Source organism: Myxine glutinosa, chromosome 13 (genome assembly GCF_964187855.1).
Source record: "Myxine glutinosa chromosome 13, kmMyxGlut1.1, whole genome shotgun sequence".
Taxonomy (NCBI): domain Eukaryota; kingdom Metazoa; phylum Chordata; class Myxini; order Myxiniformes; family Myxinidae; genus Myxine; species Myxine glutinosa.
Window position 1 is genome coordinate 49671574 of NC_136273.1, and position 14058 is coordinate 49685631.

The 14058-nt window shown below is 44.5% G+C and overlaps 1 pseudogene across 1 annotated transcript in view; it reads left to right on the top strand.

Moving 5' to 3' along the window:
* Positions 1-14058, top strand: part of LOC144888672 (sterile alpha motif domain-containing protein 9-like) — a 105122-nt pseudogene that overhangs the window by 49237 nt on the left and 41827 nt on the right. The window lies entirely within an intron of this gene.

The following is a 14058-nucleotide window of genomic DNA, read 5'->3' on the forward strand; positions in this document are numbered from 1 at the left end:
CCTACTTGCGCTTTTTGCAAGAAACCTGGACACTTGATGTCCAGTTGTTACTTCATGAAAAGGGAAGACCCAGAGCGGAGTCCGACTAGTACAACTCCGAATGCGATGGCAAACGTAAGAAATCGCCCACAGAAGAGTTACCAACCATTTATGTATGAGGGGTTGGTCTCCCTCAAGGGAGACTTGACTAATCCAAGACCGGTTAGGGTTTTGAGGGACACAGGAGCCCATCAATCCTTAATGCTGGAAGGCATTTTGCCATTGTCAAAGAGAAACGCAACGGTCAAGAGGGTTCGGCTTTGTCACGTTTGCAAGCACAAGAGACGCCAGGGAGGCAGAGAAGAATTGGAATGGTAAGGATTTGGAGGGTCGGACCATAACAGTAGGGAAGGCATTTCGTAGGCGTCGAGAGGTCTACAGAAGAGGACAACTTGGCAGTAGTTTTGGAGTTGGCAGCAGCCGATATTACTATGGAGGCTCCCAGAGTTACGGCACCTCCCAAAAAAATGAATGTCAGAGCACTGGCCGAGAAGGAGACTGCCAGTCAGGTAACGGCTGGGACAAGTGGTCCCACCGTAACTGTTAGGAGTCTGGAGAAGTTGAAGCACTATATATACGGGGGAGCCGCCGAGCCGGGGCTCCTACACGGACTAACCGTGAATGCCACGTTCTTAAAAGCGTCCAGGTAGTGAACTTTCCTGCACGGACTAACCGTGAACTCCCCGTTCTTAAAGGCGTCCATGTAATGAACTTTCCTCCCAGGACTAACCGTGAACTCCACATTCCTTAAGGCGTCCATGTAGGGAATACTCCGCTAGGCCTCCCGGAAAAGTGCTATAGAGAGGTTTAAATTTGGGGGCTTTGGTCACCACCTCTTAGCCGTCATTCAAGAGAAACTAGAAGTGGTTGACGCTTGGTCCAGAGGGAATTAATCTAGGGAATTGTGTGAAATTTTGTTGCTTTAATTTTAAGTGATGACTGTGCCCGGGGGAACTGATGAGTTGGGGGGGGGGGGTGAGTTATCTGGTTTGTTTATCCAAGTTAGCCGGCAAAGAAAGTTTTCGCTGGGTTCAAACTTTCTTTCTTGAAGGGGGGGAGTGTTACATATTTATGTGAATGTATGTGAATTACTATTCAGGTCTTCGCTTATCAAGGTGTAGTCGATTGAGGGTTGTTGTGATGAAAGGGTCAGGAGCCCTTCTGGGGAAAAAGAGACCGGAAACGGAAGAAGAAAGACACGAGGTCCGGCGGAAGCGACGAGGCTTCTTCTTCCTCGCCCAGCTATGACGACGAGTTGGGATCGATAGTGAACCACGTGAAAAAGCTGCGTTCCCAAGCCCGTCTGGCGAGAGGAGTTACCGGGACGTGTAACTACCCGTTTGAGACGTCCAGCTGCCGTGGGGCCGTGCACAGACTCAGCGTCTGGCACCTTTCACCGCACCGTCTACAAGGACGCGTACACGTCGCACTTTGGGGCCTAAAACGCCTTGCCAGCGGTGTGTTGCTTTGCCTGCTTTACAATACCCGCCTCGCTTGGCCCGGAGGGGTGAACTACAGCCGCGATTCCCGGTACAGTGCGTGTCCGGTGGAAGCACGTCCGCCCGGGGTTCGTTCAACCGCCCGTGTGCGGCAAAGCCGACCATCAGCTTGGTCAGGAGGGGCCCAGAGACATTGTGAGGGACAGAGACCAAAGGGGGTCGTGAGTACCAAAAGGGGCCACACGTATGTAAGATGGCCATCTTAATCAGCTAGGGGATTGATTGTTGATTGTGAATTGTTGAGGGTTGAGTGCTCGGGGAATATATCCTTGATTGTATCATTGTAAAGGGATTGTGTTGTATTGTATCATTACCATTGAAAATATATCATTGAAAATCATTCTTTCTTGGTTGGAATTCATATTGAGTGCGTTACGAAAGCGCCTACATAATAAATCTTTCTGGCGAAGTTCCTCTCACGGTCCGGGGGTCACCGAGACCAGGTAGTCACCGGGAGGACCACGTAACAGAATTGGGGGCTCGTCCAAATTACGATTTGCGGATTCGCAATTGGGTCTACGTCCGGGATCTAAAAGTGTATAAAATAATAAAATAATATTTTATTAATTAAAATTTATTAATTAAGTATTAATTGGTAAATTTTTGGGGAAATTGGGGTAAAGTCTTGGGTGAAGGTTAACAGGTGTTAACGATAGTCACCATGGCGTTTGTGGCACAGAACTTTGCGGTAACACCGAGTGAGGCACAGTTCCGAGCGTTACTAAAGTCGGACCTTTTGAAATTGGCCAAACATTTTAATTTGGAGGTCCGAACTAATTTGAGGAAGGCAGAGTTGCAGACCACGGTGATACAGTCTATGGTGGGATTAGGAACATGGGACGAGGTAGCCTGGCAGTGGCTACCCGAAGAACCAGAAGACGTTGAGCTCCGGAAACTGGAGTTGCAATTACGGAGCCAGGAACGGATTAAAGAAGAAGAAAGGAAAGCAGAAAAGGAAAGAGCAGAAGAAGAAAGGAAAGCAGAAAAGGAAAGAGCAGAAGAAGAAAGGAAAGCAGAAAAGGAAAGAGCAGAAGAAGAAAGGAAAGCAGAAAAGGAAAGAGCAGAAGAAGAAAGTAAAGCAGAAGAGAGGAGAGAAGAGAAACAAGCAGAGGAAAGGAGAGTGGAACGAGAACTCCAGGAAAGGATCAAAACAGAGGAAAGGAAAGCAGAAGCAGAGGAGAGGAGAGCTGCAAGGGAACTCGAAGCAGAGGAGAGAAAAGCGGAAAGGGAATTGAAGGAACGTGACATGGCGCTTCAGCAAGAAATTAAATTCAAGGAGCTGGAGTTAATGAGAGAACGGGGAGAGGTACCACCCTTGCTGACAGGGTCGACACCTAGCCAGAACACCTGGGATGTGGGCAGACATGTGAGGCTGGTTCCACCCTTCAGTGAAAAGGAAGTCGCTAATTTTTTTCCGCACTTTGAGAAAGTGGCTCGACAGTTAAGCTGGCCGGAGGAGGCCTGGACCATACTAGTGCAAAGTGTGCTGGTGGGAAAAGCTCAAGAGATTTATTCGGCGCTACCAATGGACCAATGTGCAGATTATGAGGTATTGAAGAAGCACATCCTCAAAGCCTATGAGTTGGTTCCGGAAGCTTACAGGCAAAAATTCAGGAATGCCAGGAAGAGGGAGAGTGAGACCCATGTGGAGTTTGCCAGAGTGAAAGAAAACATGTTTGATCGGTGGTGTGAGTTCAAAGGAGTCGGGAAAGACTTCGAAACATTGCGTGACTTGATCCTGGTGGAGGAATTTCAGCAGTGTGTCCACAAGGTCATCAAAGTGTACCTGCAGGAAAAGAAAGTACCAAAGTTGTGGGACGCAGCCACCATGGCAGATGATTATGCCTTAACCCACCGGATAGGGGTCCACGAACCTAACTCCTCGCCTAGATCTCCGCAGGGGAGGTGGGGAACAGCAGGTGCGGAGAACGACAGTACATGGCGGCGGCCTCGAGAGGATTATGGGGACAACGCGGATACCCCACCTGTTCGAAATCAGAGAGCTGCGGGGCCAAGACAAACTTATTTTTCAGGGGGACCCGAGGCAGACCACGAGTTTTTCCTCCGGGCCTACTTGCGCTTTTTGCAAGAAACCTGGACACTTGATGTCCAGTTGTTACTTCATGAAAAGGGAAGACCCAGAGCGGAGTCCGACTAGTACAACTCCGAATGCGATGGCAAACGTAAGAAATCGCCCACAGAAGAGTTACCAACCATTTATGTATGAGGGGTTGGTCTCCCTCAAGGGAGACTTGACTAATCCAAGACCGGTTAGGGTTTTGAGGGACACAGGAGCCCATCAATCCTTAATGCTGGAAGGCATTTTGCCATTGTCAAAGAGAAACGCAACGGTCAAGAGGGTTCGGCTTTGTCACGTTTGCAAGCACAAGAGACGCCAGGGAGGCAGAGAAGAATTGGAATGGTAAGGATTTGGAGGGTCGGACCATAACAGTAGGGAAGGCATTTCGTAGGCGTCGAGAGGTCTACAGAAGAGGACAACTTGGCAGTAGTTTTGGAGTTGGCAGCAGCCGATATTACTATGGAGGCTCCCAGAGTTACGGCACCTCCCAAAAAAATGAATGTCAGAGCACTGGCCGAGAAGGAGACTGCCAGTCAGGTAACGGCTGGGACAAGTGGTCCCACCGTAACTGTTAGGAGTCTGGAGAAGTTGAAGCACTATATATACGGGGGAGCCGCCGAGCCGGGGCTCCTACACGGACTAACCGTGAATGCCACGTTCTTAAAAGCGTCCAGGTAGTGAACTTTCCTGCACGGACTAACCGTGAACTCCCCGTTCTTAAAGGCGTCCATGTAATGAACTTTCCTCCCAGGACTAACCGTGAACTCCACATTCCTTAAGGCGTCCATGTAGGGAATACTCCGCTAGGCCTCCCGGAAAAGTGCTATAGAGAGGTTTAAATTTGGGGGCTTTGGTCACCACCTCTTAGCCGTCATTCAAGAGAAACTAGAAGTGGTTGACGCTTGGTCCAGAGGGAATTAATCTAGGGAATTGTGTGAAATTTTGTTGCTTTAATTTTAAGTGATGACTGTGCCCGGGGGAACTGATGAGTTGGGGGGGGGGGGTGAGTTATCTGGTTTGTTTATCCAAGTTAGCCGGCAAAGAAAGTTTTCGCTGGGTTCAAACTTTCTTTCTTGAAGGGGGGGAGTGTTACATATTTATGTGAATGTATGTGAATTACTATTCAGGTCTTCGCTTATCAAGGTGTAGTCGATTGAGGGTTGTTGTGATGAAAGGGTCAGGAGCCCTTCTGGGGAAAAAGAGACCGGAAACGGAAGAAGAAAGACACGAGGTCCGGCGGAAGCGACGAGGCTTCTTCTTCCTCGCCCAGCTATGACGACGAGTTGGGATCGATAGTGAACCACGTGAAAAAGCTGCGTTCCCAAGCCCGTCTGGCGAGAGGAGTTACCGGGACGTGTAACTACCCGTTTGAGACGTCCAGCTGCCGTGGGGCCGTGCACAGACTCAGCGTCTGGCACCTTTCACCGCACCGTCTACAAGGACGCGTACACGTCGCACTTTGGGGCCTAAAACGCCTTGCCAGCGGTGTGTTGCTTTGCCTGCTTTACAATACCCGCCTCGCTTGGCCCGGAGGGGTGAACTACAGCCGCGATTCCCGGTACAGTGCGTGTCCGGTGGAAGCACGTCCGCCCGGGGTTCGTTCAACCGCCCGTGTGCGGCAAAGCCGACCATCAGCTTGGTCAGGAGGGGCCCAGAGACATTGTGAGGGACAGAGACCAAAGGGGGTCGTGAGTACCAAAAGGGGCCACACGTATGTAAGATGGCCATCTTAATCAGCTAGGGGATTGATTGTTGATTGTGAATTGTTGAGGGTTGAGTGCTCGGGGAATATATCCTTGATTGTATCATTGTAAAGGGATTGTGTTGTATTGTATCATTACCATTGAAAATATATCATTGAAAATCATTCTTTCTTGGTTGGAATTCATATTGAGTGCGTTACGAAAGCGCCTACATAATAAATCTTTCTGGCGAAGTTCCTCTCACGGTCCGGGGGTCACCGAGACCAGGTAGTCACCGGGAGGACCACCTAACAGAATGCCGAGTTTTAAGAAACCTTGTCCGTGTACTAGTCATACCTGGTGCATTCAAAGAGTTCATCCGAAGTTATTATAATGCTAGGCTCATGGCAAAGGGTCTAATGGGGTCTTGAGGGTGTAAGGTGTCTAAAGGGTCATGAGGGGTTAAAGGATCGAAAGGTTCAGGATGTCTAAAATGTGTAGGGTCTGAGGGGCTATCGTCAATGGTCTGTAAAGGTCTAAAAAGTCTAAATCTCTGAAGGGTCGACAGTCAAAGGTTTGTAAAGATCCAAAGGGTGTAAGGGGTCTGAGAGTTCAAAGGGTCTAAAATACAAGGTATGTAACGTCTTAGCGATCTAAAAGTTTGAGACTTAAGGTCGTCATTTGGGATCTGCAGCAATGAAAGCCTAATCGTTATCTGAGGTACCTGTAAGCACTGGTACCTTTAATCTTGGTTCTCCCTTGCGAAATCGTGTTTTTGTTGACGTACGGACATCTTCTTTTCCAATGTCCAGTATTTCCACAATTAAAACATCGATGTCTGTCATTGGCTGGTTTGTCCACCTGTTCACTTGTATTTCTAGGCTGTATCTCCATGTCCCTGGGTTGCCACTGCAATCTCTGATCATCTCCTGAAACACGAAAAAATTCTCTGTACCGTCCTTTTTGGGGAGACAAATGGGAATCAGATGGGACAACTGTCACTTTTATTCCTATGTTCGAGGGCAGTTGTGCATTTATGTCCTCCAATGTATCCTGCATCGTTTTTATTTTAAGTTCTAGGTCCAATATACGTCCTTGCTGTGCCCTTTTCCTGGATTCCATATCCCAATAATGGAATGCAAGCCAGTCTACTGTTAAATTATGTTGCTTCCTGGCTTTCAATTCTTGTCCTAATCTCTCCAATCGACTTCGCTTAAATGTACCATCTCTTGGAAACTCCTTATCATGTCCCTTTGTCCACAAATACCAATTTTCAACCTCACTAATAGCCTCTTCACCATATTGGTCGTACATATAATATGCACAAGTACCTTTTTTTGGAATATCTGGTTGTCCTTGTGTATTCTTACAAGCTGCATTCCCCATTCTGCCTGTATATGAATAACACTCAGTATTTACTCAATGTACCAGATAACTACCAAGACTACACTTTAAATTACACTTGTACCCCCTGTCAATTTCCTAGCTTATTTCCTATAAGCTCGACTCCGTAATCGTCCAGGAAGTGTCTCTCCACCTTTGCAATTGATGACTTCAAGTGATTGCCAGAGAGTCTCCCTGTTCCCACACCCCAATCGCACTGATCGGTGTTGTAGTTGGGTCAAATGGATCAGTAAGTCCTGTTGAGGGGGATCAAACAAAAATAACCACATATAATATAACAAATAACTACCAGACTCACCACCTCGTTCATCGTCCAAGGTTGTCTGCACATTGATGTTTCGCAAATGTCTCAAAGCTTCTTTTTTTTTGAGACCGCAATTTTTATCAATCAAACAATCAATATATTCAATTCAATTTATTCAGTTCAATTTATTCAATTACAATTAATTTATCAATATTCATCAATAAATCAAATTAATCATTTTGGATGACTCCTTGCGTAAGCCCTTTCCCCAATGATGTCAGGACAGGTCCATCTATTGACTGAGATCGAAGCTCATCGGTCGTCACCTCTGGTTCATACGTCATGTCAATTGACGAATCACTGTTCTGTCCTAGGGTCATATCTGACCTATTTTTCCATTTTGCCTGGTCTCCACACATTTCCTTTGCAACCACTAAAGGCAACTCATCCTTCATTCGTGAGATCGCCTAAATGGATGGCAGATATTAAAGTTCTTTGGGAAAAATATCTCATCATTTTTCTTTTAATAGTACCCAAATCTCTTGGCAATATAATTTTCGTAAAAGTCCTGAAATGGGACTGTCAAATTCCTTCAATCATGCTAAATTTTGAAACTCCATCGCTTGTAATACCCAATTTATCCCAAAGGGCTTGAAAGTTCTTTCCCAAGTTCGTGCAATCATTCTGCATTGGAACCCTATGATATCATTCATAATAATCATCATGATTTTATAACCATGGTCATATCATAATCATCTATTTGAAAAACAAACATTTCCTTTATCACCACAGCTATGTGGTATAATCAACAATAAAATAAACTGTACATAGCAAAAGGCTACCTCCTGACCACTTAGTATACCTATTGACAATAAGTCATAACAATATCGACTAATCATTAAACAATTGAAAGAAAAATCGCTTCTACTGCTCCAGCCGCAGCATTCGTCATTTTGTCTGTTCATTCGCGTGACCAAAACGAAATAAAGGGAGCTCAACCATTACACGGCGCTTTTAATGGCGCATGCCATAGGAACTCAACGCAATTTCGACTCGGCCAGAAAAACGAGCAAATTTTGCAGGATGTTAACTGGAATTTGTCGTGAAAATATATACAAAATACACAAAAATATATACCCACAAAAATAAACAACAAACCCAAACAAACCCAAGGTCGACCATATTCAATTCAATTATGCAATTTCAAGCAATTTATCAATATTAATCAATAAAATTCTAATAATAATACATAATAAAATATCATAAATGATAATATCAAAAGTCACATTTATCAGTCTGATAACTCTATACCTAAGCCTTTTCCCAATGTTGCCAAAACAGTTCGTCCGCTGGCGGAGGTATTTGATCATGGACGTCACTTTCGACCCATACCTTCCGTCAATTGACAAATAACCGTTCTGCCTCTGGATCATATCTGACATATCTTTCAATCCTGTCTGGTCACAAATGCAAGTTTACCAACCACTGAAGGCAATTCAACCCTTCATTTGTGAGACAATCAACCAAATTGATCAGACAGATATGAACCAGTTCATTGGGTACCCAAAGTGCTTGATAATTAAAATGTTGTAAGATTCCTGAAATGCCGTACCAATGAATGGCAATTAATTCATAATATTGACCCATGTAATCCAATCACACTGAAAGTGCAACCTTCCAACAAACTTTGTGACCTGTAATACAGCATTTATCCTGCAGGGCTGTAAAACTATCCTTAACAGCCCATGCACTCAATTTACATCAAAACCCAATGATGACATGCCTGACATGATGACATGATGACATGCTGACATGCCTGACAATCATAGCAATTTTCATGATTGTAAAACCATTTTCATTGTAAATCATTGTAATTATAAATTGTAAATGTAAATTTACCATAATTGTAAATTGGCAATTATAAATTATAATTGTAAAAAAATTGTAAATTGTAATTTGTAATGCATTACAATAATCAGAGTCATACCATAATCAGTCATTTCAACAAACTTTGAGAATGAACAAGACCACTGATCATTAATGATGAAGGGTGGGGAAGGGAGGAGGAGAAGTGGCAGAATGCCAAGGGAGGGATGAGGCTGGGGGGGGGGGGGGGGTGGGGCGGGGCTCCCTTAGGGGTATTAATACTATGCGAAATACGACACTCATTGTATTTTTGTAAAAATAACTGTGTATTATTGGCTGCACTTATTCTCCCTTACAAGGCTGTGAGAGGTTATATGGAGGATACTATTGTCCCTCTCGAACTTCTGTGCAAGTCATACACTCATCTGTATATTATCTAACGATGTAAACTGTGTCGTACCATTTCACAAATTATTTTAGCAGTATTGGGGCCATGGTTGGAGGAGGGGGGGAAAGAGGGGTGCAAAAACACATACCCACACACACAAAAAAAAACACAGCAAGACCACATAATGAAGTGATATGCTAAATCAATATGGGATCCAATGGGATATGGGATCCACAATCCCATCCAATCCCATACAATCAACAATCCTATTCAACAACACACTTCTATACATGCCTCACAATCTGTAATATAACCTGACTTGGTGGGGAGGATGATGGCAGGATGGGGTTTAGGATTGGGGTAGAGGGGACAGGAAATGAAAGGGGGGAGGGGAGGGAGGGAGGGAAAGGACGTGATGTTAGTTCACCACTTGAAAGGGTCACCAAATCCATTTACCTGTATATACAGATCTAAGTTTTGTTTCATCAAACAGGTACAATTTTGTGTTTGGGTCCAGTTAATTGCCTTGCCACATGGCATAGTATCTTATTTCAATAAATTCCTGTATGACCTCCCCAATACTCATCTGTAACTTACATATGTAATTACAATTGTCTCCCAAATGTGTTTGGCTGGGGGGTGTAGGGCAGGAGAAGGTGAAAGAGGTTACATTTTTTTAAAAATCGTTTCTGATCCCATATGTAAGAAGTGGACAGGGACCCAGACGCAACACCAAGCGTTGCCATGGGCAACCTGCCTGCACGCATTCCAGTGGCAGGATACAATTACCGGCATCAGTGTGTGCAAATCTTACTTGGAGATGACACGGAAAACCTTTATGACAATGCTAAACTCACTTTTGTAGCACAATGGGAATTTATGTTTGAAAATCGAAGCCAGCCGATTTTCCCTTAGCACTGTATACTGTATAAAATGCAGTTTTTTTTTTGTTTGTTTTTTTACAAAAATCGCTAGTTATTTAAAAATCCTCAGATAATCGTTTTTAAAAAATCGCTGTTCAACTTGTGCGACAGCATATCGACTCGTCCCTCGTGACCACATCAAAGAAGAGGCTCACCACAGGAAAAAATATTATATAAGTCTCAACCGTAGGAACCCAACAATATTTGAATCATCATACAAAAGGAACGGGCAGATATGTGACGCAGACCATTGAACTGGAATCACGTATGAAATCAAATGAATACACAAAAAGCATACTCATACACAAAATATTTTCATGACAGGACGAATGCAGCACCTTTTTCGCTAACGTCCTGGGATTCGTGAGTGGCTCTTTGCACTCGTCTCTTTAAACTCGTAAAATGTACCGAAAAAAAGTACCCAAACTAAAGAAAAATTTAAAAAATACTATTTATTTTTTGAAAATTTTGGGAAATAAATTTTTTGTTTTCTCGTTCATGATTTTTAAAAATCGCAAAATAATTATACAGTATATACCATATCAGTGGTCCTTCATGAAAGCACAGCACCTTTTCTAAAGACAAAAGGCTTTAGTGGATCTTTGTGACGGTCCATGGCACCATCCCTGAAAAATGCGTATACATCTGTAGTACACTTAATTAAATTTTGGAAGAAAAAAAAGAAAAAAAATTGTCATGATTTCTGAAACCTGTTAAAGGCCTCGTGGTTTTTTCCCCCTTCCACATATCAACAAAAATACACAAAACTCAAACACTGAACAATTTGCACAGATTAACATCAGACTACACAGATAACAAACAAAAGCTTACCTTGTTCTGTGGAGTTGACTCCCTTACGGACCACCAATTTGTAGAAAAATAAATTAACTGCTTTTCTACTTCAGAAACTTCCAGAAACTCGTTATAGCAAAATCAATGTTTTATTCACTTTTGAGAGTTTTGCTGTATTTCACTAAATGTACGAATTAGATATTAATGACGTTGTTCTGTCGGTCGTGGCTGTAGCTCCTTCTGTAGGTCTTTTGTTGAACCTCGTTCAGTTGTTGACCAGTCTCCAGTTGGTTGATCAGGTCAACTGGTCTTCAAGTTGTTCAGTCACTCTTCCCAGTCCACTGCTTCTCCGTCACTCTCCCAGTTCTCTCTGCTTTTCAATCGCAACTTTCTCCTGGTTTTAAAGCCCCAAACTCCTTTGATGTTGCGGAGCATGCAGGGTGTCTCTGGTTCCCTTATCCAAAACCTTATTTGGCTCTCTCTTGGCCAGCTAGTACTTATTTCTGTTCAAGAGGTCAAATGCTCTGACCTGCTGAGGAAGAATTTGCAGCCTGTGTGCAGTGAACTGAACATAGGCTAATTTTGATAGACAGGTGGCGGTCCAAGAGCGTTACACATTTTGTCTGAAATTAACTCTCTCGATCACCTGTTAGCTCTAGTTCTATGCTCTTGGCTCATCTTGTAAAGTAAAACATATTCCTTTTACTTTGTAAAGTAAAACATATTCCACTTTAAACAAGATTACTTTGAGATATATTCTAGCAATATTGTCAATATGAATATTTATTCCCTGACAGTAGCAAGGTCTGACTTCCAAAATTACCATTTGTTAGTGTAGTTGCAGTGCATGTGAAATCACAAATACAGCCTCACACCTCGCTCGGCTTCACGCTGTTGAAACCAAAGCTTTCAGAATTATTGGAATCTCCCGCGATGAAGCTATCTCTGAGGGCCTTTCACTCACTCACCGCAGGCAGGTAGGTGGTCTTTCTGTCTTCTACCGACTCCTCTCCGGCCTTGCACCCCCAGCTCTCTCTGTGCTCTGTCCCCCAAATATTCCTACAGGTCGCACAAGATCTGCCAGCAACCCTCTGATGGTTAAACTGCCGAAATCTCGGCTCTCTGCTCACCTTCACTCTTTCATTCCTCTTTTCTCCCGCATCTGGAACAAACTCACTCACTCCCTTCAATCCCACTCCTCCCTCCAGGTCTTTAAAACAGCTGTTCACCACCATCTCTTATCTTCCCCCATCCAAAACCTTGATCTTTTCTACCCCCGCTAATTCACCCCAGATCCACCTTGTTTGAAATTCCAACTTCTTTCCTGGAAGTCCTGGCAGTGTCCATATGTTTTATACCTCTCCCACCGCCCCCTTCCCGTGCCCCCCCCCCCCAAAGCCCTCGCCCTCTCTCAGATCTCTCGATGTCTCCATGTCTCTCGGTCCCTGCTCTCAAATGTTGTGTTTGTGTCCTTACCCCTCTCTCCCCATCTTGTCTCCCGCTCCTGATGTTATATGTTTTATGTGTCGGTTTGTCTTTCTGTGTGATTAATGTTCGCTCTTTCACGAGCCTCGATCTTGTATACAAAAAAATAAAAAAATAAAAAAAATAAAAATTATTGTTACTCACGTTTAAATCCGGGATGGTTTTATCTTAATTGTAAACTGCTGAAAAAATTAAGGTGGGGGCATTGGTATTCCTCCACCATCACCACCTGTGAGTGAGAGCACCATGGTTGAGACGATAAATGCAAGTGAGGTCAAAATGCTCACAATTGTAATACTCTGCTCCTGGAATAGGGTGCGGAGGAGCTATCCAAGTGTGGTGTCCTCATGCATGATCCTGTTGATTGTGTCAGGGATCCGAGAGATTTGGGAGTGAAGGTTCCCGCTGTTAGTGGAGGCAGCCACCAAGTGGGGCCCACTTTCATTTTTGAGTTCTTGCCGCTGCTTCTCAAAGTCTCTCAGACGTGCCTCAATGCTTTATCTGACCTTTGAGGCAATGTGCTACTCCTCGAGCTGTCTTTAATTCTGGGTGATGTCGCCATCTAACTTTGAGATCCCCGCATCTATCTCCAAGAGCCTCGCTTGGTTGTTGATAATCTCTCCCTGCTGTGCTCACATGGCTTTGTCAAGCCCTGCAAGATCTCTGATCTCTTGGGTATCCAGGTTCGATGTATCGGGTGAGGGAGGATATTGCGAGGCAGTTTATATTTTGGTTTCCAGTCAACGAACCCTAGCTGATCGCGGATAGCTCTGCCACATTTCCGACAGGTTATTGTCGACAGCACGAGAGATTTTTAGTGTTCCGGGCAAAGATATAAAAAATATTGATGGGCCTTGAACCGCAATTTTCCATCTTTGTCCACCTCTAATCTGGAGTAGTCCTTCCCCGTGGAAGGGGTATCCCTCCTGGCTGCCTGTGCGGCGTCGTAGTTATGCACAGCTTCCATGAGGGAGCGTGTTTCTTGATTCAGCTCTACCCACGACACCCACACCCCATCTTCCCTTCTCCTCCCCCACCCTCTCCCTATCTTTCTCCCTATATCGCTCTCCCACCCTGCTTGGTTGGATCCCATGTCCAATCAATCCCTCCGTCTGCCATTGTCATACTGTTGTGCATTGCAATAAGGTTGAAACAACAGTGGTGTTGAACAAATACCACGGAGCATTTAATTACGAGAAGTGCTTCCACAGGAACAGCACAATGCCTTCTCCACAATATGGACACAAAATAACCCTTACCGCCAGCTACGACCCCCTTGGGAGGTTAAGGGCGTTCAGCAAAGTGTGGTTGGCATCAACAATCCCTCGATAAATCGATCAGATTCAGATGCTGCAGGTACAATTTCCAAATCTTGGCGAGTTCAATATGATCGTCCCAGGAACCCTTACGTCTCGCCTTCAGAATCACCCGACCGATGTGTGGTGAAAGAGACACCCACACCATGGTCCAGAACCTAGGCCGTGCGATTGTGAAAAAGACTACAATCAGGATTCGTGGCAATGAGGTGATGAGTATAGAATATAGATGACTCTGGTGTCTTTCAATGCCACTGCGACTTCTGGAAAACATCCTGCAAGCACAAAAACGCAGCCTACCAAACACTGACGCAAGCAAAGACTGAAATGTAAACAGACA